At 36.6% G+C, this 25,521-nt stretch overlaps 1 protein-coding gene across 2 annotated transcripts in view; it reads left to right on the forward strand.

Annotated features, from left to right (window-relative positions):
- Positions 1-9,186: 9,186 nt before the first annotated feature.
- Positions 9,187-25,521, forward strand: part of ICA1L (islet cell autoantigen 1 like) — a 79,156-nt gene continuing 62,821 nt past the window's right edge. The window contains exon 1 of one of the 2 annotated variants that reach the window (XM_074299014.1): positions 9,187-9,407. The gene's annotated coding sequence lies outside the window, so the exon portion shown is untranslated. The remainder of the gene's footprint in view (positions 9,408-25,521) is intronic. The other variant, XM_074299016.1, reaches the window with a different exon arrangement.

The following is a 25,521-nucleotide window of genomic DNA, read 5'->3' on the forward strand; positions in this document are numbered from 1 at the left end:
CTAACATCATAGCTGGTACTCTATCCACTGAACCAACTAGCTGCCCTGGTTTGTACTTATTTTAGAGACAACAGGAGGCTATTAAGGGGTTTTGAGTATAGAGATCTATTAGAATTCTTACAAGATTCTAAGTCAGTGTAATTGATAGAGACAATAGTTGTTTAGCAGGGTGCTTAACAGTTCCACAGGATTCATACCTTTAAAACAACATATATAAGGAGGAGCCCACAAAAACACAAGCCCACTCAGAGGCGGAGTCAGATTCATTCCATTTTCCACCTTTGTGCTAGCTGGAGATTCGGAGGGAGCTAGAGGCTAAAGCTGGCAGAGGCAAAGGACTAGTGGCAAGAGCTCTCGGAACCAGAGAGAGATAGGCCTCTAAGAAAGCTAACTGGGCCCAAGGAAGGAGACAATACTTGGAAAGAAAAAATAAAGGATCTGGACTTTAAGTCCTGGCTGCATTTGGGGTGATTACACTGGACTGAAACTAAGGCTGTTTCCAGTAATTATAGTGTTCCTTCTCTGAGTGTAGCTGATTCTGTCCAGCATTGATCAATTGGAACTGAATTAGATCTTCTCTTTGTGGAAGATATCCACTTCCATCAGAATACATCCTCATACAGTATTATTGCTGAAGTGTACAATGATCTCCTGGTTCTGCTCATTTCACTCAGCATCAATTCATATAAGTCTCTCCAAGCCTCTCTGTATTCCTCCTGTTGGTCATTTCTTACAGAACAGTAATATTCCATAACATTCATATACCACAATTTACCCAACCATTCTCCAATTGATGGACATCCATTCATTTTCCAGTTTCTAGCCACTACAAAACCAATTCTACTTCTTATGGAGTTCTTTTCTTCGGTGAATTTTTGTACTTCTTTTTTCATTTGGCCAATTGTTTTTTTAGGCAGTTCTCTTCAGTGGAATTTTGAACCTTCATCCCTCCCCACACTTAATAGTATTTTATTTTTTTCTAATTAAATATAAAGATAGTGTCAAACTTTTTATAAGATTCAAAATTTCCGGTTTTTTCTCCTTCCCTTCCTCCAAGAGGACTAGCAATCTGATATAGGCTATACATATGGAACTATATTAAACATTTTCTTTGTGCCTCTTTTGTTAAGCAGTTGACTATCTTTTCACGAATTTTCTTGCAACACTCTCAATCTTTTCCCTAATTTTTTTCTTCACCTCTCTTAAATTTGATTTTTAATATCCTTTCTGAGTTCTTTCAGGAAGTGGGTTTTTTTTGTTTTGTTTTTTTGGCCTATAACCACTTCATATTTTTCTTTGAGGCTCTGCATGTAGCTGTTTTGATTTCAATGTCTTTTGAGTTTGTCTTAATCTTCCCTCTCACAGTAACTTTCTACTGTCAGCTTCTTTTCTTTGGGAGTTATTATGTTTGCTCATTTTCCCAGCCTATTTCTTGACTTTTAATTTTATGCTGGAGTTGGGCTCTGCTCTTAGAATGGAGGGGGCACTCAGGTTTTTCTTGCTTCTATTTTTGGAACTGTTTTCTGGGGGTCAGTTGGATTTCAGTCCTCCCAAGGTGGTATGATCTAGGGTATATTCAATGCTCTCCTGACTTGTGCATGACCACAAGTATTCTTTTCCATCTTAGAACTGACCAGGATTTCCACTCTTGGAGCTTGTACACCACTTCATCCTGAGGCTGAACTAGAATAGCACCAAGTGCCAGCAAAAGGTCCTGTGTTCTGACCCCCTTAGCTTTGTGGGCTACAAGCTCAAGAAGCCACTGGTGATATACAGGCCTCTAAGGTCTACCCTGCACTGGATTCCACTCCCATCCCAATGAATCAGACTTTTCATATCAACCTTCCAAGTTACCTTAGGCTGGAAAAAATTTTCACCGTTGCCAACCTCTTGTTGGTTCTACCACTCCAGAATTCACTTTGAGACATCATTTTAGAGTTGTTTGGAGGGGAATTTGGGAGAGCTCAGGCAAGTCCCTGTCTTTACTCCTCCCATTCTGACTCCTCAGGCCCCTGGACTTTTTTAACAGCCTATTTTTTCAACCTCAGGCCTCTTCCTTTACTGTTGTTCATTCTTTACAGAGTCCAACAGTTTACAGTCCCACCTGGGAATTTCATGGCAAGGATTCATTTCCTCCTCTAGCTAATTTTACAAATGAAGAAGTGAAGGGTTAAGTGACTTGTTCAGGTTCACTCAACCAGTAAGTATCTGAAGCCAGATCTGAATGCAGGAAAATTAGTTTTCCTGATTTCAGAATCAGCCTCTATTCACTGCCTTGGGCACAATGCCAAAGCAATTTTTCTAATACAAATGTTCATCATACCCCATCCCCTCAAAAAATTCCAGTGTCTCCTCATTGACTATTAAAATAGTAATGAGTAGTTCCAAAGACAAATTTTAGTGTTTTTTAAAAACCAATTTTAGTGATATCTTTTTTTAACATTGTTTTAATTTCCAATTATATTTAACTCCCTCCCACACCCATCCATTTTCTTCTGCTAAAGAGGGATTACTTGACACCTCAATTTTTTTCCATCTCATTAACAATTATTTCCAGTTTTCCAAGATGGTGTTAATAGGCAAATATGAATCTATACTTCATTTTTCAATTTTCAGTGAAATTCAGAAAAGCTTTCTAAGATTGATTTTGTTGGTTCAGAAATTCCTGGTCACTTAATAGCTAGACATTTAAAGGGAAAAACAAGTGTATTCAGTGATCTTTCTTCATGATCCTAGGAATTATAAAAAAAAAAAAAATTTAACATATGAGGGTAATATTTGTCTTCTATCTTCTTTTTTTATATGAAAAATAGTTCATTGGAAATTTGTTTTAATGCAACTTTAATAATGTTTATTTGGAGTACTAGAAAAAGCTTGAAATTTAAAATATATTCTAATTAGTATGTAAAATCAATATAGTAAAGTTATTACCCCTAGTTTATATAATATATACTTGACAGTATTTGCTGTATTGTGTCCCTCTTGGATTGTGAGTTGGCATTTTAAGGATATTGTCAATTATGCTTAACAACTTATCAAAATGTTGTTCCAGCATCATGACAAGAGGAGAAAGACATCAAAGTTTAAATTTATATATTGTAAAATAATATTTAATTACATTTTAAGAAAAACAACCATGAAAAACAAAACTAGTACCATCTGTGATTTTCTGGTAATACCACAGCAATCTGTTCATGCTGCTAAAAATCTCTTGATGTGTTTTTGCTATGAAATTCACAGTAGGTTATCTTCTTTTTATAAAATATATAAAAGAGGAAGAATGTTTTGAGAATTATATATTACCACAAATTCTATTCTCATAGGAAAAATGTAAATCTTTTGATAATAAGATATATAGAATATCTAGAATTAAGGATTTAGAAGACACCCAATCCAAACTTTTAATTTTATAAAGAATTTTGATCCCAAACAAGTGAAGTCACTTAAATACCTTTACACAGATAATAAATGGCAAAACTGGACTTTAAACTGAGGTCACCTGACTCCAAACCCAAGGCTCCTTCCTCTACCTCTGTAGTTCATGATCTGCTGGGGACAGAGGCCAGAGTCACAGTCAGTGATAGGAGGTGGTGGCAATTGAATCCTAGTCTAACCTGGACCAGCATCCTATCTACTATGCTATGTAGCCTGGGTTTCATCAACCAAAAAACAATCTGTGCAAAAATTGCTGGTTTGGCTTATGTCACTTTTAAAGAACATTTTAAAAATTGTAAAATGTACATTAACATTTTATTGTGTGAATAAAAGATTCTGTAGGGTTATTTAGTAGGGTCCCAGTCTTTCTCATTTATTTCATGACGTGTAACTGGGCAAATAATTTATTCTACCTCGGTTTTCTCTGTGAACTAAAAACAGCTCAAATCTGTTTCTTTTGTAGAAATGATGAGTGAATTCCTAAAATGTATGAAATGCTTTTAGCATAGTACAGTAGGAAGAGTGAAGGACTTTGAGTCAAAGATCTGGTTGGCTAGGTTTGAACCCTGTCTCTGAAGCTGGGCAGGATAGGGCCTGAACCTCCTTTTCCTCTCTAGTTCCATAGACAAGGAAAGAAGCACAAGAAAGTTCTTTGGATTATTATATTCAGCACAGGAGCAGAAGAATATGTCACTGCTTTATAAAGTACAAAGTGAAGAAAAACATCTTAGAATGATCTCTATTTGTGTTCCCCCTAAGAAGATGTTATATACTACACATCTCTTGCTGATGACATTCTACTTATCTTTTTTTTCTATCTGATCAACCAGTAAATTATGTCTCCACAAGCTAACTGACTACTTCTAGAGCATCATCTCCAATACTTTTTTTGACTTGTTTAGTAAGATTAGCCAGAACAGCTAGAAGAAAGAGAGATGTTGCCATGACCACAGTTTCAAGTTTCCTAGTTGGAAAAATGAGGGCAGACTCTAAAACCAGGCTCATTCATTTCAGGGATCACTCACAGGTTTATCTAGTAAGGTTAAAATGAAAGGTAAGATTATCACAGCCACACTCTTAAGGCAACTTTAAGAACATGGGTAGTCATCTCTGAAAGCAATTTGTAATCATGTAAGTAGAATTAACTAAAATATCCATACCAGAATTTTCACTGATGGACAAATACCCTCAAGGAGCATCAAATATTTAAAAGAAGGTTCCTTAGATACCAAAATATTTATGGCAGCATTTTTGTAGTAACAAAAGACTAGAAATTAAATTGATACCTATTGACTGGAGAATGGATAAATAAATCATAGTACATGAGGGTAATGAAACTAATATTGTGCTGTAAGAAATAATGAACATGAATACAGAGAAGCATAACCTTATATGGACTAAAATAAAATGAAGTAATCTGAGCCAAAAAAAAAAAAAACCCAAACCATACACTAACTTATAATAATGAAAATGGAAAGAAAGAATTACAATATAAAAACAAAACAGAACTACAAAATTGTAATGACCAAGTCTGGCCACAAAGGGAGAACTGTACATAAGTGTGGAACATTTCATATATTAGACTTTTTAAGGTATGTTGATGATTTCATATATTAGACTTTTTAAGGTATGCTTCTGCTGAAATTTTTGTCTTATTTTTCTTAAAAATTCTTTGTTATGGGAGATAGTTTTTTGGGTGTTAGTGAGAGGTATGCAATGAGAAATGAAGGTGATATTAAAACAAAAGATCAAAATTTTAAAAGTATTTCTTGTATATCTGTTCCAGAATCTTGCATAGTTATACATATAGACGACCAATAAAATTATGATTATTTAATAAATAAATGAATCTGATTCAATCACTTCTGGAAACTCCCAATGTTTTAATAGTTTCCCTTCTTCCATTATTATATCAAGGGCTGAGGAGAGGGAGAAGAGTAAAAAGTACCTATTGTGTGATATGAATAGGGAATATAATTTGTTCCTCCACACAAAAAAGAAATGCTAAACAAAAAATCACAATAAAACTTAACTTATAACTAAAATTACAATTAGCTGGGAGGTAATATTTGAACTTCCTGAGAAATAAAGCAGGCTTTCAAGACTATTAATTAGGCTTTTTACAAATTTCATCCCAGCATTGAGTTTTGAAAACACTATGTTGGTGACACAGCTAGGCTTCTTCTTATAGATAGCTTACTTCTGGTGGCAGAAGTTTCCTTTACCCCAGTTATGTTCCTGGTAGACACTGTTGCTCCCAACCTTCCAAACTCACAAAATCACCTATTTAAGGAAATGGAACCTAAAGGAGTTCAATCTGAGATTAAGGCCACAGGGACTTAAGTGGGTAAAACAGGGAAAGTTGTTCCTGCCTGACTCTCAAGACTACAACTAGAAAAAGTCTATTAGCTAAGAGAGCAGAAAGGAAGAAAGGGATAGAGAATAGTTTCTTGATTCTGTATAGCTAATGGGTCATCAGCTTTTCTGTTTTATAAGCCAATGAGGGGACTCATCTCCCAAGGTAAAAATCCCTGAATAATACTTGTTGAGAAGCAGAGTTCCAAAACTCCAAAATAGTCACTTGGAAGCAGACAGAGTATCTATCTACAAATGTTTTACACTTCAGGAAGCTCAAGAAGACTTATATAATTGATGCAGAGTGAAGTAACCAAAATCAAAATACTTTACAGAACCAAATGAAGAAAAAATAACCCTGAAAGAATGATCATGAAGAATGCATCTTGTCTCTCTGTCAGAGATGCAGAATCATGTTATAGGCCAGAACCCTGTCCTTAAAACAAGGATTCTTACAAGGTGCCAAGTCAGTGGAATTCATAAAGACAATGGTTGTCTAGTTTAGCATGGTGCTTAATAGTTCTCTAGTTCAGTACATGTACTTAGTACTTAATATAGTTCTACAAGATTCACACCTATGATAATGTAATTATAAGAGAGCATATAAGATGGGACAAACTCAGCCAGAGTGAGAGCCAGAGACAGACTCAGAAGGGACTCAAAGCCAGATTCATTCACTTCATCTCACAACATCCTGGTGTCTGGCCTCCTGTACTTGCCCCACTGAGACCAAGGCCGGTCTGAAAGGCTCTCTAGAAAGCTGGGCCAGGCCCGGGGCAAGGAAACTAGACTGTGGAGATAATAAAGGATTGGACTTTAACACCAGGCTATCTCCTGGTGATTACTCTACTGAAAAAGGCTGCCCCAGAGACCTCTAGAAAACCAAATGAGAACCCTACAGAATCAGACACATGTTTTTAAGCCTAATTAATGTTTGGGTTTGTTTTGTCTGATTATATTTATTTTGAGAAAGATTTATTGGTGAGGGGAGTATGTGAAGTAAAAGTGATAAGGAAAAAAAAAGTCTGGGCTTTCTTTATACATCTCTAGTAAATGGTAGGATTACCACATTTAGAGAAGGATTTACCACTAAATGAAATAATGAAATGGGTAGGGAAAATGAATCAAATATCGTGCACTCAGAAAGCCCTAATTCTAATTGCTATGAGTAGTTCCCTGAAGTCATAAAGATAGGAAGAGGGCAAAGATTTGAGCCTATGTCCTCAAATTCCAAATCCAGCACTTTGACTACATCACAGACTCCAAAATACCATGTTATAATAATGTATCCAATTTATCCAATCAACTACCATTATATTAAAGTTAGATTCTTGGGAGGATCCAGAGATAAGATCTAGTTCTTGCTGCCTTAATGGAGATCACAATATAGGAAGTCAAGGAGGATCAGACACATAATTATGCAAAAACTGTAAAACAGAGTAGACATGATAAAAACAAGAGAAAATAACCCTATCCAAGGTAGCATAGTTTTGGAAGGCAAAAAAAAAAAAAAAAAAAAAAAAAGGCAATTTCACAAATTTTAACAAATGTCTTTCGATTCTTCTGGTCTAGCTGTTTTGTATTATAATTACAAGAAGAAATGGGGAAGGGTAAAGGAGACAAACATAAAAGGCAATGAAAGAAAAAAAAAGCTAGGGAATACAATATTAGAGGGAGAGGAGAGTAAGAAATCAGGGAAAAGAACTTAAGAAAAAGGGATATTCTCTCTGATTTGCTAAAAATGACAGGAAAAGATAAATGCTGGAGAAGATGTGGGAAAAACTGGGATACTAATACTTTGTTGGTGGAATTGTGAATTGATCCAACCTTTCTGGAGAGCAATTTGAAACTATCCCCAGAGGACTATAAAACTTCACATCCTTTGTTCCAGCAGTGTCTCCACCCACATGTGCAAAAAAAAAAAAATGTACTAGCTCTTTTTGTAGTGGTAAGAATCTGGAAACTGAATGGATTACCATCAATTGGGGAATGTCTGAATAAGTTATATGAATGTAATGAAATATTGTTCTGTAAGAAATGAAGAGCACAATGATTTCAAAAAAGCCTGGACTTATATGAACTGATGCTGAGTGAAGTGAGCAAAATTATGTGATGATCAACTATGATAAACTTAACTTCTCGATAATGCAGTGATTCAAGGCAATTTCAATAGACTTGGGATGGAAAATGACTTCTGCATCCAGAGAGAGAACCAAGGAGGCTGACTGTGGATTGAAGCATAGAATTTTCACCTTTTTTTGTTTGTTTACTTTTTCTTTCTTTTTTTCCCTTTTGCTCTGATTTTTTCTTTTGCAACATGACTAACGGAAATATGTTCAAAATGACTGTACATGTATAACAAATCAGATTGGGAGAGGATTTGGAGAGGGAGTGAGAATAAATTTGGAACACAATATCTTACAAAAATGAATGTTGAAAATATATATTTGGAAAAAGCAAATACAATTGAGGAAAAAAAGAAAAAAAGTGTTTATGTTTGGAAAGGTCATTTGGAGGAATAAATCAGAAGATCCTAAAGTGATTTACGACTGAGGAATAAGATCGAAGGGTTTAAAAGAAATGGCTAAGCTATAAAAAGGAGGGACTTTGGAATAAGAGGGGGGAAAGAGGGAAAGAGGTTGAAGAATAAAAGGAGGATAAGGAGCTGAGTAATAAAGAAGGGAAGGATCTAAATGAGGAATGTGGGGAGTAAAGATTAAAGGGGAAGATAAATAAGGGGAGATGGAAAGACTAAGGGAGAGATGAAAATCGGAGAAGTTTAAGATTAAGATAAGGAAGATGTAAAAAATAAAGGTGAGATAAAGAACAAAGGAAGAAATGGAAAACGGGGGTAAAAGTGAAGATCCAAAGGAAGGTGAATATGACAGAAGTAAAGTCTAAAGGAGAAGGTAAAGCTTGAAAAGAATGAACAGTGAGGGGAAAATTGGAGTAAAGAGGTGAAGAGGGAGAGGAAGGGAAAGTTTATGGGGTAGGAGCGTGAGGAGGAGGGAAAGCTTAAAGAGGAGGCGAAGAGTGAGAAGAGGGAGTTTAATGGGGAGGTGAGTGAGGGGAAAGGGAAGTTTAAGGAGGAGGTGAGTGAGGGAGGGGAAGTTTAACGGAGAGGTGAGGGAGGGAGGGGAAGTTTAACGGAGAGGTGAGGGAGGGAGGGGAAGTTTAACGGAGAGGTGATGAGCGAGGGAAGGGGAGGACTTAGAACGGAGGGCGGGAGGAGGAACGGAGCGCAATTAAAGGCAAGGAAAGACTTGAGGAAGCGCCGGAGTGGAGGGTCGGGGCCGCCCGGGAGTGGGCGTGGGAAGGGCCCAGGCTCCGGAGCACGGCGAGGGGCGGGCCTCGGGGACGGTCGGGGCGGAGGGGGAACCTGGGCCGCCGCCAGGCGGGTTTGAATCTGCCGCCGCCCGCAGCCGGAGTTCTCCACGGGCGGCGCCGCACCAGGGCGGGGGGATTGCTGCGGGGAGCGGCCCGAGTGCCGTCTCGGCTGCCGCTGCGGTGACAGGGACGGCACGTACCTGCCAGTGGGACCGAGCGCCACCTGAGACGGCGGTGGAGGACGAGGATCTGGCCCGGGGGCTGCCGGCTTGGCGCGTTCCGGCATTTCGGTGAGTCCCCGGCCTCGCCGGTAGACCGACCGCCGTGCTCCCCCCCTCCCCCGCCTAGGGGCGGCCCACGCAGGTGCGCGCTTCCCGATGCCTCCCGGGGCCAGGCCGGGCCTCCTGCGCGGCCCAAGCGCCGGGGGCCGCAGGGTTACCATGGAAACTGGGACGGAGGAGGCCCGAGGCGGGAGAGCCCCCGCAGCACCCACCTGAGAAACGAGAGGATGCTGGTCCTCGGCCCGATAGCGAGGCCTTCGGACCCTTGGGGAGAAAAGGGCATTCCCCATCCGAGCCTACCCGGAGCTCTAGGGTTGGCGTTTATTTGCTGGGGTAGGGGGTGGGGGTTGGCTGAGTAACTTCGGGGGCGGTGATTAATTAATTGAAGGGGAAAGGAGGGGGAGTGGAGAGCCCGAGACCAGCAAGACTGTATTTAACGCCGCACCTGCCCCCCCCCCCCGTTCCCCACTTGTATCCTAGTCTACATCCTCCCCATTTGCACTATCATTTGTCTCTGTCATCAGTCTCCACCTGCATATCAGCCTTCTAAGTCTCTATTTCCTCTCTTCTATCCTTTCTCTAACTGCATCTCAGCTAGTCACATCTCTTCTGAGCATCAGTGCTCATCCTCTACATCTATATATACCATTTCTGTCTGAGCGTCTATCCATCTATCTCTTGATTGATCGATCGATTTGAGATGGTCCTCTTGGACACTTGGAAAGGCGCCAACAGTAACCAGAAAAAGAGTCTGATCTATGGCAGTGAAGAGATTGGCATTTTGCAAAGTGTGCTGAACTGTAAGGTCTTTTTTTTTTTTTTTTCTTTTTCTTTTTTTTTTTTTTTTTACACCTTCCCCCTTCCTCCTTTCCCTTCCTTCCCTTTCCTTCCCTCCCCCTCCCCCGCTTCTATTTGGTCCTTTTCTGACCCTTGGGCCGACTCCTCTTTTCAGAAGTATAGAGAAGCCATAGTTGTCAAAATGCCCAATTCCCTCTCGGAAGAAAATAAAGGTTCGTTGAATGGGGGAAGAAATCTGAAAAACAAAATCACATGGGATACCTGGATACAGGCAAGATGCTACAGTGTTGCCAGTAGAGGGGGTAGGCATTTTTCTGGTGTGTTCTCGCCATTAGGATGCCTGGAAGCAGGAGATTCGTTTATGCTGTACTTGGAGCAGTGGCTCTTAATCTGTGGTGCCAGAATTTATTTTTGGAAAAAAAAAATTCCACGATATCTGAATGTCAGTGTAACTGGTTCCTTTTGCAGTTCTAATTTATTTTGTTCATTTAAAATCATCATTCTGATTAAGAATCAGCTGGACTCCTGAATTAGAGTAAAAGACCGCATAAAATTTTTATTGGAAATAAAGTTTCATATGTGCTGATGGGATTGTGTGATATGTGTGTGCAGAAATATGTATATATTTGTGGATATATTTAGTAAGGATTGCAAAGTTGGGTCATTTAGTTACCATTTATATGTAGGCACTGTATTAAGAGCTTTAGGATTGATGGTTGTTTCCAAGAGGATCAAAATGACATCACATTATGTTGGAGGCAACATAGACTCCAACTAAGAGCTAAGGATACAAAAAAGGCAAAGAAATCACATTATAACAAGAGAGGCAACATGTAAACAACTTTACACATACAAGATACATTAACAGTTTAAGTGGAGGATAAGAGGAAAAGCATAAGCAGTGGGAGAAACTGGGAGAAGCCTTTTTCAGAGGGTGGGAGCTTGAGTCTTGAAGGCAGTCAGAGAGCCAATGGAAAAGGAGAATATTCTGGGCACAGAATGACTTAATTCCTCATGTCTTCATCTTGATTAATATTTATAAAGGGGCTGGCCACAGGTGACCAATTCTGTTCTGTGAGTTATTTATTAAAACTATCATCATTATGATAAAATATTTAGCAATTCTGATGATCCAGTTATATTATTCAGTTTTTCATCTTTTGAATCCCAGTAAATTTCAGATAAAGATTATTTACATTTTTCTTTTACTCTTCCTTGGATTAGTGTATTCAATTGATTGTGCAAAATTATTATGTGTTCTTATAAAGGAAAACTGAAATACTGCTTTTTGATTCTACGTAATTACTAAAGTCAGCCAACAAGGACTATAATAATAATAATAATAATGATAGTGATAACTGTGTGCCAAGCTCCTAGCTAAGTTCTGAGAGTACAAATACATGCAGAAAGAAATTCAGTCTCTGTCCTCAAGGAACTTTTATTTTAAAAGGAAGCTGAAAGTGGAGAAATGAAGAAAAGGGAAGGAAAAATGACTGGCTTGGGAACACTTCTAAAAAAGGAGGTTTTGGGAGAAGTCAGTCATAGAGAGGGGCTACCAGGCCAGATGATATTTCTGAGTTATGAATTCCAGAGCTGAAGTGATATTCCAGGATGAAAAACTTTCTGGGGCATGAGGAATTCACAGAAGATTTATGGCATCAAAGAAATTTAGAGCTGGAACAGACTTTCAAGATCATGTACTCCAAAGAGCAAGAATTGTAAACTTGAAACATGTTATTTTGTCATAGTTATAGATGAAAGTTGGAAAGTACTAATAATTGGAATTCAAGTCAATAGAAATCTTTTGGCTTAGATTGAGAAAGCAAGAGAAACAAAATCCATTATAGATTTGTTTAGTCAAGCAAAATAAATTCTAGGATTAGCCATGTCTTAAAAAAAAATATTTCTCTCTCTGGAAGTAGATAGTACATTTCATTATAAATCCCCAGAAACAGTGATTGTTTCCACTGTGTTAATCAGAATTCTTGGGTCTTTCAGAGCTATCTTTCCAATACTGTTGTTAGAGAAATTGTTCTGATTCTTTTTCTTGTTACTTTGCACTAATTTGTAGAAATCTTAAGGTTTTTCTAAAAGCATCCCTTTTATCATTTCTTGTAGGCCACACATTTCAATCATAGCAAAATCAGATTAAAATGTAATTGGGAGATGATTCAGACCAGTCCCAGTGATCTTGTGATGAAGAGAGCCAACCTATACCCAGAGAGGACTATGGGAATTGAATGTGAATCACAACATAGTATTTTCACCTTTTTTGTAGTTGTTAGCTTGCATTTTATTTTCTTTCTCATTTTTTCTTTTTTTGATTTGATTTTTCTTGTGCAGCAGGATAATTGTGTAAGTATTATGCATATGTTGGATTTAACATATATATTTTATCATGTTTAACATATATTGAGTTACCTGCCATCCAGGGGAAGGGATGGGAGGAAGGGGGGGGATTGAAACACAAGATTCTGCAAGGGTCAATGTTGAAAAATTATCCATGCATATGTTTTGAAAATAAAAAGCTTTAAATAAAAATGTAATTGGAACATATTTAACAAAATAGGTAAAATATTTGTATAATGTTAATATAGTCTCAACTTTCATAGGATTAATGTTCCTAGAAAACAATGCAAAAGTGAAAAACACAAATATTGATATATTGAATTGATGGGAAATAGGGGATTAGGTTTCTGCGAACACTAGAAAATGCAATCTTTCTCTAGAGATTGCAGAAGATATATTTTTCTACCTACAAAAGTTTAAAAAAAACATTAATTTTGATATGTACTTTTCCTAACACAGTTACATGAAATAACTCACAAAATGCAGTACACAAAATAAAATTACTAATATGCAGAGCATTCTTTTCTGGCTAGGTATATTCTTCTCTATTCCCATTCAATATTCTCCATCTGTCTATAATATCTAACTTTTCTGAAATTCTATTCAGGTCTTTAATTTCTTTTTTGTTTTGTTTTGTTTACATCTATCTAGATCTGAGTAGGACAAATTGAAGTCCTTTACTATAAAGTTTTGGGATCTATTTTTTCTATTTAAGAATTTAGATGCCATTTGGTGAATATGTTAAGTATTGATGTTAATTTACTACCTCTGGTGCCTTTTAGCAAAATGTAATTTCCCCATTTATCTTTTTTAAATTAGGCCTACTTTTTTTTTTTTTTTTTTTTTGCTTTACCTTTGATTGTTACCCTTGGCTTTTTTTTTTTTCCTCCAAATTTTAGCTGAAGCATAATAGATTCTCCTTATTCCCTTTATTTTAACTTTGTTTCAAGTGTATTACTTATAAATAAAATATTGTTGGATTTTGATTTCTAATCTGTTGTTTTATTCCATTTTATGAGTTCATTTCATTCATAATTACAGTTGCTAACTGTATGTTTCCCTTTGTCTTATTTTCTTAAATTTTTCTTTTTTTTTTTAACCTGCTTCCTTTTCGAGACTATTTTGCCTCTGATTAATCTATTTTCAATAAAGAATTAACTTCTTCCCCTTACAACTTTTCCTTGAGATTTCTATTTGCACATTTTGTTTATTAGAGATTATTTTTCCCATTCTTTCTTTCCCTTCCTCCTCTCCACTTTAATCTTCCTCATCCTTTTTCTTCCTCTTCTAATATCATCAAAACATACAGAGTCAGTCCCAGGCCATAACCTGATTATAATACAATTCTGAGGTGCTACATCTATCATGCTTCTATAAAACAATATACAAAGTTTATTTTTGTTTAATTCTTTATGTTTGCATGCTCAGGTTTACTTTTTTGGCTTCTCATGATTCTGGTATTTATATGTCAGCTTTTCTAGTCAGCTTTGGGCTTTTCAGCAGAAATGCTGGGAAGGTTTCTTTTTCATTAAAAATACAACCCTCACTCCATATACTCATTTTTAAAGTTAATTGCAAGCCTCTACCTTTTGCATTCTGGAATGTGTTGTAAGTCCTCCACTCTCCATAAATTGTAGCTTCTTAAGTGTGTATGATCCAAGTATAACTTTTGTGCTTGAATTCTTTCTGGCTGCTTTTAATATTTTTCTTTGAGTTGGTAGCTTTGGATTTTGGTTATCAAATTTGTGGATGTTTTCATTTTGAGGTTTCTTTTAGTTGTCTACATTTTTCCCTTCCCACTTTGTCTTCTGATTCTAAGAGATTTCAGCAGATGTCTTTTAAGATTTCTTGAAATATTGTGATTAGGGTCTTTTTAAAATCATGGCTTTGTAGCCCTGTGATTTTAAATTATCCCTCTGCTAGGTCAGTTTTTTTTTTATTTTGAAATATGTAGTATTTTCTTTTTTTAAAAATTCTTTTGACTTTGTTTTAATAATTCTTGATTTCTGATGGGAGTCCGTTAGATTCTGCTTAGTCAATTCTAATTTTCTAGGACTTATTTTCTTTGGTAAGATTTTGTATATTTTGTTCCAAGTTATCATTTCTCTTTTCACATTTTTTTTTCATAATTCTCATTTGGTTTTTAAAACTTTTTCCATTTTTTTAAACCTCTTGTTTTAATTCTTTCAGGAATTCTAGTTATATTTATGTCCACACTACATTTTTCTTTACTGCATTGTTCTCTTGGACTGTGTTTCTGTTTTGAGATTCCATGTCACTATAGTAGTTTTTATGGTGGGATTCTTTTTTTCCCCTTAAAAAGCCTACTTTTTGACTTTGGATATTATATCAGAACTAGTCTCTGAACAGTTCTGTAGCATCATTTAGCTTGAGCTTCTGTTAAGCTTTCCGTGATCCTGGTTAAAGTTTGCTCGTTGTCCTCTTGGTCTGAGCTTTACAAGTTTCTAATTGAGCTTTGGAACAGTTAACTTGTCCTTGGTTGGAAGTTAGCCTCCTAGAAGGCTCTGCAGTTTCATTGTGACTGAACTACAATCTCCCCTTTGGTCTGGGACTCCTGTCCTCCATATTTCACTGCAAGCTTCATCCTGGTCTACTCTTGGGATCAAAACTAGTACTAGTTACTATTAAACTCCTTCCTTGCTTATATGCACATGGAGCCTGCTAGCAGATTCTCCTTTGGGCTCACCCTTCTCTGCCTGGATCTGTGACTGAAAACAGGAGAGTGAGCAACAGACCTGCTAGATGGCACCTGTTCCTGCATCTGACACTACTTCAGCAGCAGCTGGAATTCCCTCCAGCCATTGTCTTAGCTATCATTCAGTCCTTGGTATCTTTCCTCTTCAATTTATACCATTTTTACATGAATTATACTATAAAGTCAGATCTATAAGTGTCTGCTGTATACAACCCATCTCAGAGCTTTTTAAACTGTGGATTGAGACCCTCTATGGGGTCATGTAATTGAACGTGGGGGTCATGAAAAATTTGGCAACAGTAAAAAGTATCAAATATTCCACCAACAGTTTAATTCTTTATAAAAATATATAAGCACATCCATCTCAAATAAAAAAAAAAGAATCTTTGATGCCTCCCTATTACTTTAGAATAAAATATAAACTTCTTTGCCTGCTATTTAAGCCTTTACAATCTGGAGCTAAGCTGTTGGTCCCTCAAGGGACCAATATTAATTCTCCAATATTTCTTATCTCTCATATACCTGGCTACATAACCACTAGGACATAATAGCACAGGATTCAGAGCCAAAACATCTCACTTCTCACTCTTTCACTTTTTACCTTTTAGAATCCTGAACAATCATTAAATTTCAGGTGATGACCAATCCTTTTTTTTCCCTTTCTTTTTTAAAAATAATATCTTAAGTGAAATGAGCAGAACCAGGAGATCATTATACACAGAAACAACAATATTATACAATGATCAGTTCTGATGGATGTAATTCTTTCCAACATGAGATAATTCAGTCCAGTTCCAATGATCTTGTAATGAAGAGAGTTATCTATATCCAGAGAGAGGACTATGGGGAATGTGGGTATCACAACATAGCATTTTCACTCTCTTCGTTGTTTGCTTTCATCTTGTTTTCTTTCTCATTTTCTTTCCTTTTTGATTTGATTTTTCTAGTGCAGCAAGATAACTATAAATGTGTTTACATATATTGGATTTAACATATGTTTTAATATGTATAACATATATTGGATTGTTTGCCATCTAGGGGAGGTGTGGGCGGGAAGGAGAGGAAAATTTGGAACATTTGAAAAATTATTAGTGCATATGTTTTGAAAATAAAAAGCTTTAGTAAAAAAAAATAGCTTATTTCTCAAAATGTATGCAAAGATAGTTTTCAGCATTCACCCTTGCAAAAACCTTCTGTTCCAAATTTTTCTCTGTCTTTGACTATCTCCCTCTTCACCTAGACAACAAGTAATCCAATATAGGCTAAATATATGCAATTCTTCTAAGCATATTTCCACATTTATCATGATGCACAAGAAAATTCAGATCAAAAGGGGAAAAAATGAGAAAGAAAAAAACAAGCAAGCAAACAACAAAGGTGAAAATACTATGTTGTGATCCATATTCAGTCTCCATAATCTTCTCTCTGGAAGGTTATGGCTCTTTCCAGTAGAAGTCTATTAAAATTGCTTTGAATCACCTTATTGTTGAAAAGAACCACATTTATTATCACATAATCTTCTTGTTTCTGTGTACAATGTTCTCTTGGTTCTGCTCATTTCACTTAGCATCAGTTCAGGTAAGTGTCTCCAGGCCTTTGTGAAATCAACCTACTGATTGTTTCTTATTGAACAATAATATTCCATTACATTCATTTACCATAACTTGTTCTGCTTTGCCATTACAAAAAAGGATGTTATAAGCATTTTTGCACATGTAGGGTATTTTCTCTTTTTTATGATCTCTTTGTGATACAGACCCAGAAAAGATATTGTTGGAGCAAAGGATCACAGTTTGATAGCATTTTGGGCACAGTTCCAAATTGCTCTTCAGAATGGTTGGATGAGTTCACATCTCCACCAACAATGTATTAGTGTCCCAGTTTTTATACGTCTCCTCCAACATTTATCCTTTTACTTGGCTGCATTGGTTTTGTTTGTAAAAACTTTTAAATTCAATATAATCAAAAGAATCCACTTTACATTTCATAATGTTCTCTAGTTCTTTTTTGGTCACAGATTCCTTCCTTCTCCACAGATCTGAGAGTAGACTATTCTTTATTCTCCTAATTTGCTTATACCATCTCCCTTTGTGTCTAAATCATAAACCTATTTCAACTTTATCTTGGTATACGGTGTTAGGTGTGGGTCAGTGCCTACTTTCTGCCATACTAGTTTACAATCTTCCCCGTCAGTTTTTGTCAAATAGTCAGTTTATATCCCCAAAGCTGGGGCCTTTGGGTTTGTCAAACTAGTTTGCTATAAGTCATTAACTATTGTGTTTTGTGACCTAACCTGTCCCACTGACCCACCACTCTATTTCCTAGGAGTAGCCAACTCTGTGGAAAGTCTTTCAGGTTATCAGGGGTCTTTCCTTTCTGACAATACATGCAATATCTGTAATCACCCACTTCTTCAATGAAGGGAGGAAGGTATATTTTTTAACTCTTCTCAGGGGTCAAGCATGATGATTTTAATTAAACATTGGTCAGTTTTGTTTTATTATTTCTTTCCCTTTATTTTGATGTAGTTATTGTGTATATATTCCTGGTTCTACTTATTTCATTGTGTCATTTTATATAAGTACTTCCATGTTTCTCTAAATTGCTAGTCTTCATTTCTTGATTCACATTCATAGGTTTTGGAAGTCTTTAAATCCTAAGTTGAAAAGTTTGTATTTTATTTTAAAGTTGTTGGGATATTCTGGAAAAGACATTGAAAACTGGGATTTCAGGAAGCTATTGCAATAGTTAAAATGAGAAATAATGATTCTTGCCTCCAACCAGTATTTTATATTTATTAGAATCATCCACAATATCTTGAATGATGTAACAATTAAGATAACTCGGATCTTTTCATTATCAGTGTCAATAGACATTGATAGAGGAATAAAACAAGGAGCTAATGTTCACCAAAGGCATTCACTACAATCATGGAGGAGATCTGGTGCAATCCAGATTAAAGAGAGATTCCAAATGCTCCTATTTGCAAATGATTTTGTGCTGATTATAACAAATCTTAGAACACTGCAGAGTCAGGAAGGGGAGAGGGAACAAGGATTTAAGTTATTCTGTGTAAACATAGTGGAAGTCTACCTCCCATTTTACATTTGAGGGAGTTGAAGCTGCCATAAGTTGCCAGGGACACAGAACTAGTAAAAGCTTGAGAGAATTTGAACTCTGATTTCCTTGATTCCAGCCCCAGTGCTCTCTCACTACTGTTACTATCTAACTGCCTCATCATCTCATTCCTTGCCCTGAATGTGTTGCAGAAGTCATAGATAGTTTTGGAAATCAAATCAAGGGTGTGACTTCTCCAGGATCATTGATGATACCCTCCCTTCTCTTGCTGTACCCTGAAGTAGCTATCATATCCAAGGTTTGGGAGTTGTATCCCTTCCTTTTCTTTGTTGACAGCTGTGTTCTTATTTTTTCCTTTGCCCCCTTGAATTTTTAATTTTGACTTTGGTTTATCCCTCAAAACTTTTACATTACTCACAGATTTAATCGTGGAATTTAAGAATTGGCCATCTAGTTCAATTCTACCTCAAAGGACTTGACATATGATTGTCTAGCCTCTGCCTGAAGGCCACTACCTCCTGAGGTAGCCTTGTTGGATACCTGTAATTGTTAGGAAGCTTTCAGATAAAATTGGGCAAGCTTTGTGGGTACACTAAAGTAGCTACCAAGACACCAATCCTTACCTTTTTTTTTAACTGCTACTGACTCATTTATTAATTCTCTGTCCAGATTCCAAGGCAGTCAAGAAGTGTCTTCTAATAATTCTTCATATTTAGTAGAAATTGACATTCTCATGAATTATTTCATTTGTTCTGTGTTCCTGAGCTCCCACTCCATTTTAGAAAGTAGAAAAACATTTTTTCCCCTAAATTTTCTCTCTCCTCATTGTGTCTCACACAAACCCCTGGGAAGCACTAACTTTGGAAAATGCCTTATTAGGAATCCCAAGTTCAAGAATTATTGAATTTGAAAGCAAAAGAAATGGATCACAGAGAGACAAGATTTCCAGATACATCATGTTCCATGGAAAAAGAAGAGTCCATATAGTTCTACAGTATTCCACTTGAAGATTAAAGACAGGGAATACTAGTTCAGCCTCTAAAATACATGAACCTTTAGAAGAGAATATCTCTAAGCCACATAAGTCTTGGGAAATTTATATATGACCCTGGAAAAGGGGAGGCAACAGAATGACACAAAATTATTCCCAAGGCAGTGACCACCAGTTTGATTTCCCTCTGAGGGTGGGGTGTAGCTAATGGACTGTTTTAATGTTGTGTTTATATATTCATTGGCCTCATGACTCCTTAGTATTTTAGGTATTTTTGGTGAATTAAAGGCTGTTTCATGTACAATACCCATATTGTATTAAATGCCAGTGCAGGGTCATTCTTATTCACATTTTCTCAAATGTAGGTGTATATACTATACAACCTATACTTAAGCTTTCTTTAGGAACTTTTCTTGGAGTAGCATAAGGTGGAGGCAGTTAAATCAAAGAAAGAAAAACTGAGCCTTTTGTGTCAGCCCCTTGTATTGGACTTGGTCCATGTGATCCCAGAATCCTTGGGGGCACAGACTTTTGGTTACAGTATTCATAATTCGATTCTGTAAAGATTTTTAAACATCTCCCTGTAAAACACTTGTCATAGGACCAACATTTCTTCAACACAACTTCTTTCTGCAACGTGAGAAGGCTTTCCTTTGAAGTAGACAAAGCTGTTCCAAGACCATATTGGTCCTAGTTTCCCTGATGCATTTCCTGGTCAACGAGGGACTAAAGTGTCCCAGCCTCATGAAATCTAGTTTCCTTGAATTTGGTGGGTTTCAGAAGCCACAGAAATAAACTTACTCTGGATTTCCACATGGAGATGAGGAGCCACAACTAGAGATGTGATTGGTCTCCCTGCTTCAAATCTCTCCTTATTCCAGGACATCTTCCACTCAGTTGTCAAAAACCTGAAATTCCTGAAATTCAATTCTGACCATATCATTCCTCTATTCAGTAACTCCAGTGGCTCCTTTTTACCTCAAGAATCAAATATAAAATCCTCTATTTAGATTTAAAAGTCCTTCATGACTGAACCCCTTCCTATATTAATCATCAGAAAGGACTCTTTACAAGGGATCATGCTGTAACCCTTATAAAGAAAATGACAAATGAAATTTATTTTTTGACTGACTTTTAATGTTGCAGTTATCGACTTTCACCTATACTGAATACTCCTCCACTGATGCAGGATCCAGTGTGCTGTGATCTAGTGACACCAGCCTCTTGGCTATTTCTCAGCACATCATGCCAGCTCCCAACCCCAGAAGTGTACACTGGGTGGCCCCTATACCTGGAATGCTTTTCTTATTATTATCTCTTTGGCTTCAAGTCCCAGCTAAAGTTGTTTATCTTAGTGCCTTCCATTTCCTATACTCCCAGTATATCCTGTATATGTCCTCTGTGTATATTTTGTTTGTACATAATTTATTCTATGTGGTCTTTTCCATTAAGCTGTAAAATCCTTAAGATAGGAACTTCCTTCCTTTGTATTTTCAGCCCTTAATGCAGTGCCTAGCATATTGTAAACACTTAATAAGTGCTAGTTGACTGAGTGCTTTGTTGTCCTTTTTGCACGAGCAGCTTTGTGGCGCAGTGGATACAGTATTAGGCCCAAAGTCAGAAAGACTGAATTCAAATCTGACATCAAACACTAACTATGCCATCCTGGGCCAATCATTTAATCCTGTTTGTCTCAGTTTCCTCATCTGTACAATGAATTGGAGGAGGGAAATGGCAAACCACTCCAATATCTTTGCCAAGAAAACCTCAAAAATGGGGTCAAGAGTCAGCCATGAATGAAAATGACTAAACATATCCTTGCTGTGCTAGGGAAAAGTAAACCTCCTTGTGATTACTGTTCAATGACTTATGAGAACCTTATTTCATTCTAACATTGAAGTTAAAACATAGAGGTTTCTGGGTTTTGAAACCATACCTCCAATGTAAATCATTCTATCAATTAATGGAAGTACAAATAATGAAAAGTACATATGACACAGACCCCGCTTTCAAGGATATTATAATAGGAAGTAAGGAAGATGAAGTTTTAAAATATATAAAGATATAATACATTAATATAAAATATATAAGGAGTAAAGGATTTTTTCAAGTTCACATACAATACCCACTTTCCTTCTCTTTGATCTACCTCTTTCAATTTCAGAAAAAATTCAGAATAAATTTGGCCCTTGATCACCATCTAGTGGTGAAAGTCGATAACTGCAACATTAAAAGTCAGTCAAAAAATAAATTTCATTTGTCATTTTCTTTATAAGGGTTACAGCATGATCCCTTGTAAAGAGTCCTTTCTGATGATTAATAATTCTGTTATTAATTGTATTAAGACATTACAGATTCTACCTTCTTCATTGAGAACACTGAAGGCTTTCAACATGGACATCTTCAGCTCCCTCTTCTCAATACTGTCCCATTTGCTGTTATCTAACTGAATACAGAAGAAATATTCCTGCTACTTACTAGGACTAATGCCTTTGCCTGTGTCCGGGAGCTCATTCTTTCCCGCCTTTTGGGATCTTTCTCCATGAAGCCTCTCTTTTCTTTTCTCACCTAGATGTGCTACTTTGGAACTTCTCTAAATGATGGGTTCCATTCCTGGAATTCATTTCCTGGGAAATCCCAGACTTCATGAAGGATGCAGCAACAAGTGCCAACTGGCAGCTTTGTCACCAAATACAAGGTTCCAGGTCCCAGAACCTGGGTATTTTGAGGAAGAAACTTGTACCCAAGGCAGTTTTTTTCCTTGCTTTATTATTTTTTATTAATTTTTATAATTATAACATTTTTTGACAGTACATATGCATAGGTAATTTTTTACAACATTATCCCTTGTACTCCCTTCTATTCTGAATTTTTCCCCTCCTTCCCTCTACCCCCTCCCCTAGATGGCAGGCATTCCCATACATATTAAATATCTTATAGTATATCCTAGGTACAATATATATGTGCAGAACCAAATTTTGTTGTTGTTGTGGCAAAAGAAGAATTGTATTCGGAAGGTAAAAATAATCTGGGAAGAAAAACAAAAAACAATGCTCTCAGTTTACACTCATTTCCCAGTGTTCCTTTTCTGGGTGTAGCTGATTCTGTCCATCACTGATCAATTGGAATTGGATTAGCTCTTTCTATGTTGAAGAGATCCACTTCCATCAGAATACATCCTCATACAGTATCATTGTTGTAGATCCCCTAGTTCTGCTTGTTTCACTTAGCATCAGTTGATGTAAGTCCCTCCAAGCCTCTCTGTATTCATCCTGCTGGTCATTTCTTACAGAACAATAATATTCCATAACCTTCATATACCATAATTTACCCAACCATTCTCCAATTGATGGACATCCATTCATCTTCCAGTTTCTAGCCACTACAAAAAGGGCTGCCACAAACATTTTGGCACATACAGGTCCCTTTCCCTTCTTTAGGATTTCCTTGGGATATAAGCCCAGTAGTAGCATTGCTGGGTCAAAGGGTATGCACAGTTTGATAACTATTTGGGCATAATTCCAGATTGCTTTCCAGAATGGTTGGATTCTTTCACAACTCCACCAACAATGCATCAGTGTCCCAGTTTTCCCACATCCCCTCCAACATTCATCATTATTTGTTCCTGTTATCTTAGCCAATCTGATAGGTGTGTAATGATATCTCAGAGTTGTCTTAATTTGCATTTCTCTGATCAATAGTGATTTGGAACACTCATATGAGTGGGAATATTTTCAGTTTCATCATCTGAAAATTGTTCATATCCTTTGACCATTTATCAATTGGAGAATGGCTTGATTTCTTATAAAGTCAATTCTCTGTATATTTTGGAGATGAGGCCTTTATCAGAACCTTTAACTGTAAACATGTTTTCCTAATTTGTTACTTCCCTTCTAATCTTATTTGCATTAGTTTTGTTTGTGCAGAAACTTTTTAATTTGGTATAATCAAAATTTTCTATTTTGTGATCAATAATGATCTCTAGTTCTCCTTTGGACACAAATTCCTTTCTCCTCCATAAGTCTGAGATGTAGACTATCCTATGTTCCTCTAATTTATTTATGATTTCATTCTTTATGCCTAAATCTTGGACCCACTTTGATCTTATCTTAGTATGTGGTGTTAAATGTGGGTCCATGCCTAGTTTCTGCCATACTAATTTCCATTTTTCCCAGCAGTTTTTGTCAAATAATGAATTCTTATCCCAAAAGTTGGGATCTTTGGGTTTGTCAAACACTAGATTGCTATTTTTATTCACTATCTTGCCCTGTGAACCTAACTTATTCCACTGATCAACTAGTCTATTTCTTAGCCAATACCAAATGGTTTTGGTGACTGTTGCTTTATAATATAGTTCTAGATCAGGTACAGCTAGACCACCTTCATTTAATTTTTTTTTCATTACTTCCGTTGAAATTCTCGACCTTCGAGAAGGACAAAGGACAAAAAAGGGTACAACTATACCAATCTAGTCTTCGACAAACCCAAAGATACCAACATTAGGGATAAAAATTCATTATTTGAAAAAAAACTGTTGGGAAAACTGGAAATTAGTATGGCAGAAATTAGATATGGATCCACACTTAACACCATATACCAAGATAAGATCAAAATGGGTCCATGATTTAGGCATAAAGAATGAGATCATAAATAGATTAGAGGAACAGAGAATAATCTACCTCTCAGACCTGTGGAGGAGGAAGGAATTTATGACCAGAGGAGAACTAGAGATCATTATTGATCACAAAATAGAAGATTTTGATTACATCAAACTAAAAAGTTTCTATACAAACAATACTAATGCAAACAAGATTAGAAGGGAAGTAACAAATTGGGAAAATATTTTTACAGTTAAAGGTTCTGATAAAGGTCTCATTTCCAAAATATATAGAGAAATGACCCTAATTTATAAGAAATCAAACCATTCTCCAATTGATAAATGATCAAAGGATATGAACAGACAATTCTCAGATAAAGAAATTGAAACTATATCCACTCATATGAAAGAGTGTTCCAAATCACTACTGATCAGAGAAATGCAAATTAAGACAACTCTGAGATACCACTACACACCTGTCAGATTGGCTAAGATGACAGGAACAAATAATGATGAATGTTGGAGGGGATATGGGAAAACTGGGATACTAATACATTGTTGGTGGAGCTGTGAAAGAATCCGGCTTTTCTGGAGAGCAATTTGGAACTATGCCCAAAAAATTATCAAACTGTGCATACCCTTTGATCCAGCAGTGCTACTACTGGGCTTATATCCCAAAGAAATACTGAGGAGGGGAAAGGGACCTGTATGTGCCAAAATGTTTGTGGCAGCCCTTTTTGTAGTGGCTAGAAACTGGAAAATGAATGGATGTCCATCAATTGGAGAATGGTTGGATAAATTATGGTATATGAAGGTTATGGAATATTATTGCTCTGTAAGAAATGACCAGCAGGAGGAATACAGAGAGGCTTGGAGAGACATATCAACTGATGCTGAGTGAAATGAATAGAACCAGAAGATCTCTGTACACTTCAATGTTGTATGAAGATGTATTCTGATGGAAGTGGATATCTTCAACATAAAGAAGATCCAACTCACTTCCAGTTGATCAATGATGGACAGAAACAACTACACCCAGAGAAGGAACACTGGGAAGTGAATGTAAATTGTTAGCATTACTGTCTATCTACCCAGGTTACTTATGCCTTCGGAATCTAATACTTAATGTGCAACAAGAAAATGGTATCTGCACACATATATTGTATCTAGGTTATATTGTAACACATGTAAAATGTATGGCATTGCCTGTCATCAAGGGGAGGGAGTAGCGGGAGGGAGGGGATAATGTGGAAAAATGAATACAAGGGATAATGTTATAAAAAAAAATACTCATGCATATATACTGTCAAAAATTTATAAATAAAATTAAAAAAAAAAAGAAATTCTCGACCTTTTGTTGTTCCATGTGAATTCTGTTGTTATTTTTCCTAGGTCATTAAAATAGTTTCTTGGGAGTCTGATTGGTATAGCACTAAATAAATAGATTAGTTTAGGGAGTATTTTCATCTTAATTATATTCGCTCGGCCTATTCAAGAGCACTCAATGTCTTTCCAATTATTTAAATCTGACTTTATTTTTGTGGCAAGTATTTTGTAATTTTTCTCATATAATTCCTGACTATTCTTTGGTAGA

The sequence above is a fragment of the Sminthopsis crassicaudata genome, chromosome 3 (genome assembly GCF_048593235.1).
Source record: "Sminthopsis crassicaudata isolate SCR6 chromosome 3, ASM4859323v1, whole genome shotgun sequence".
Lineage (NCBI taxonomy): Eukaryota > Metazoa > Chordata > Mammalia > Dasyuromorphia > Dasyuridae > Sminthopsis > Sminthopsis crassicaudata.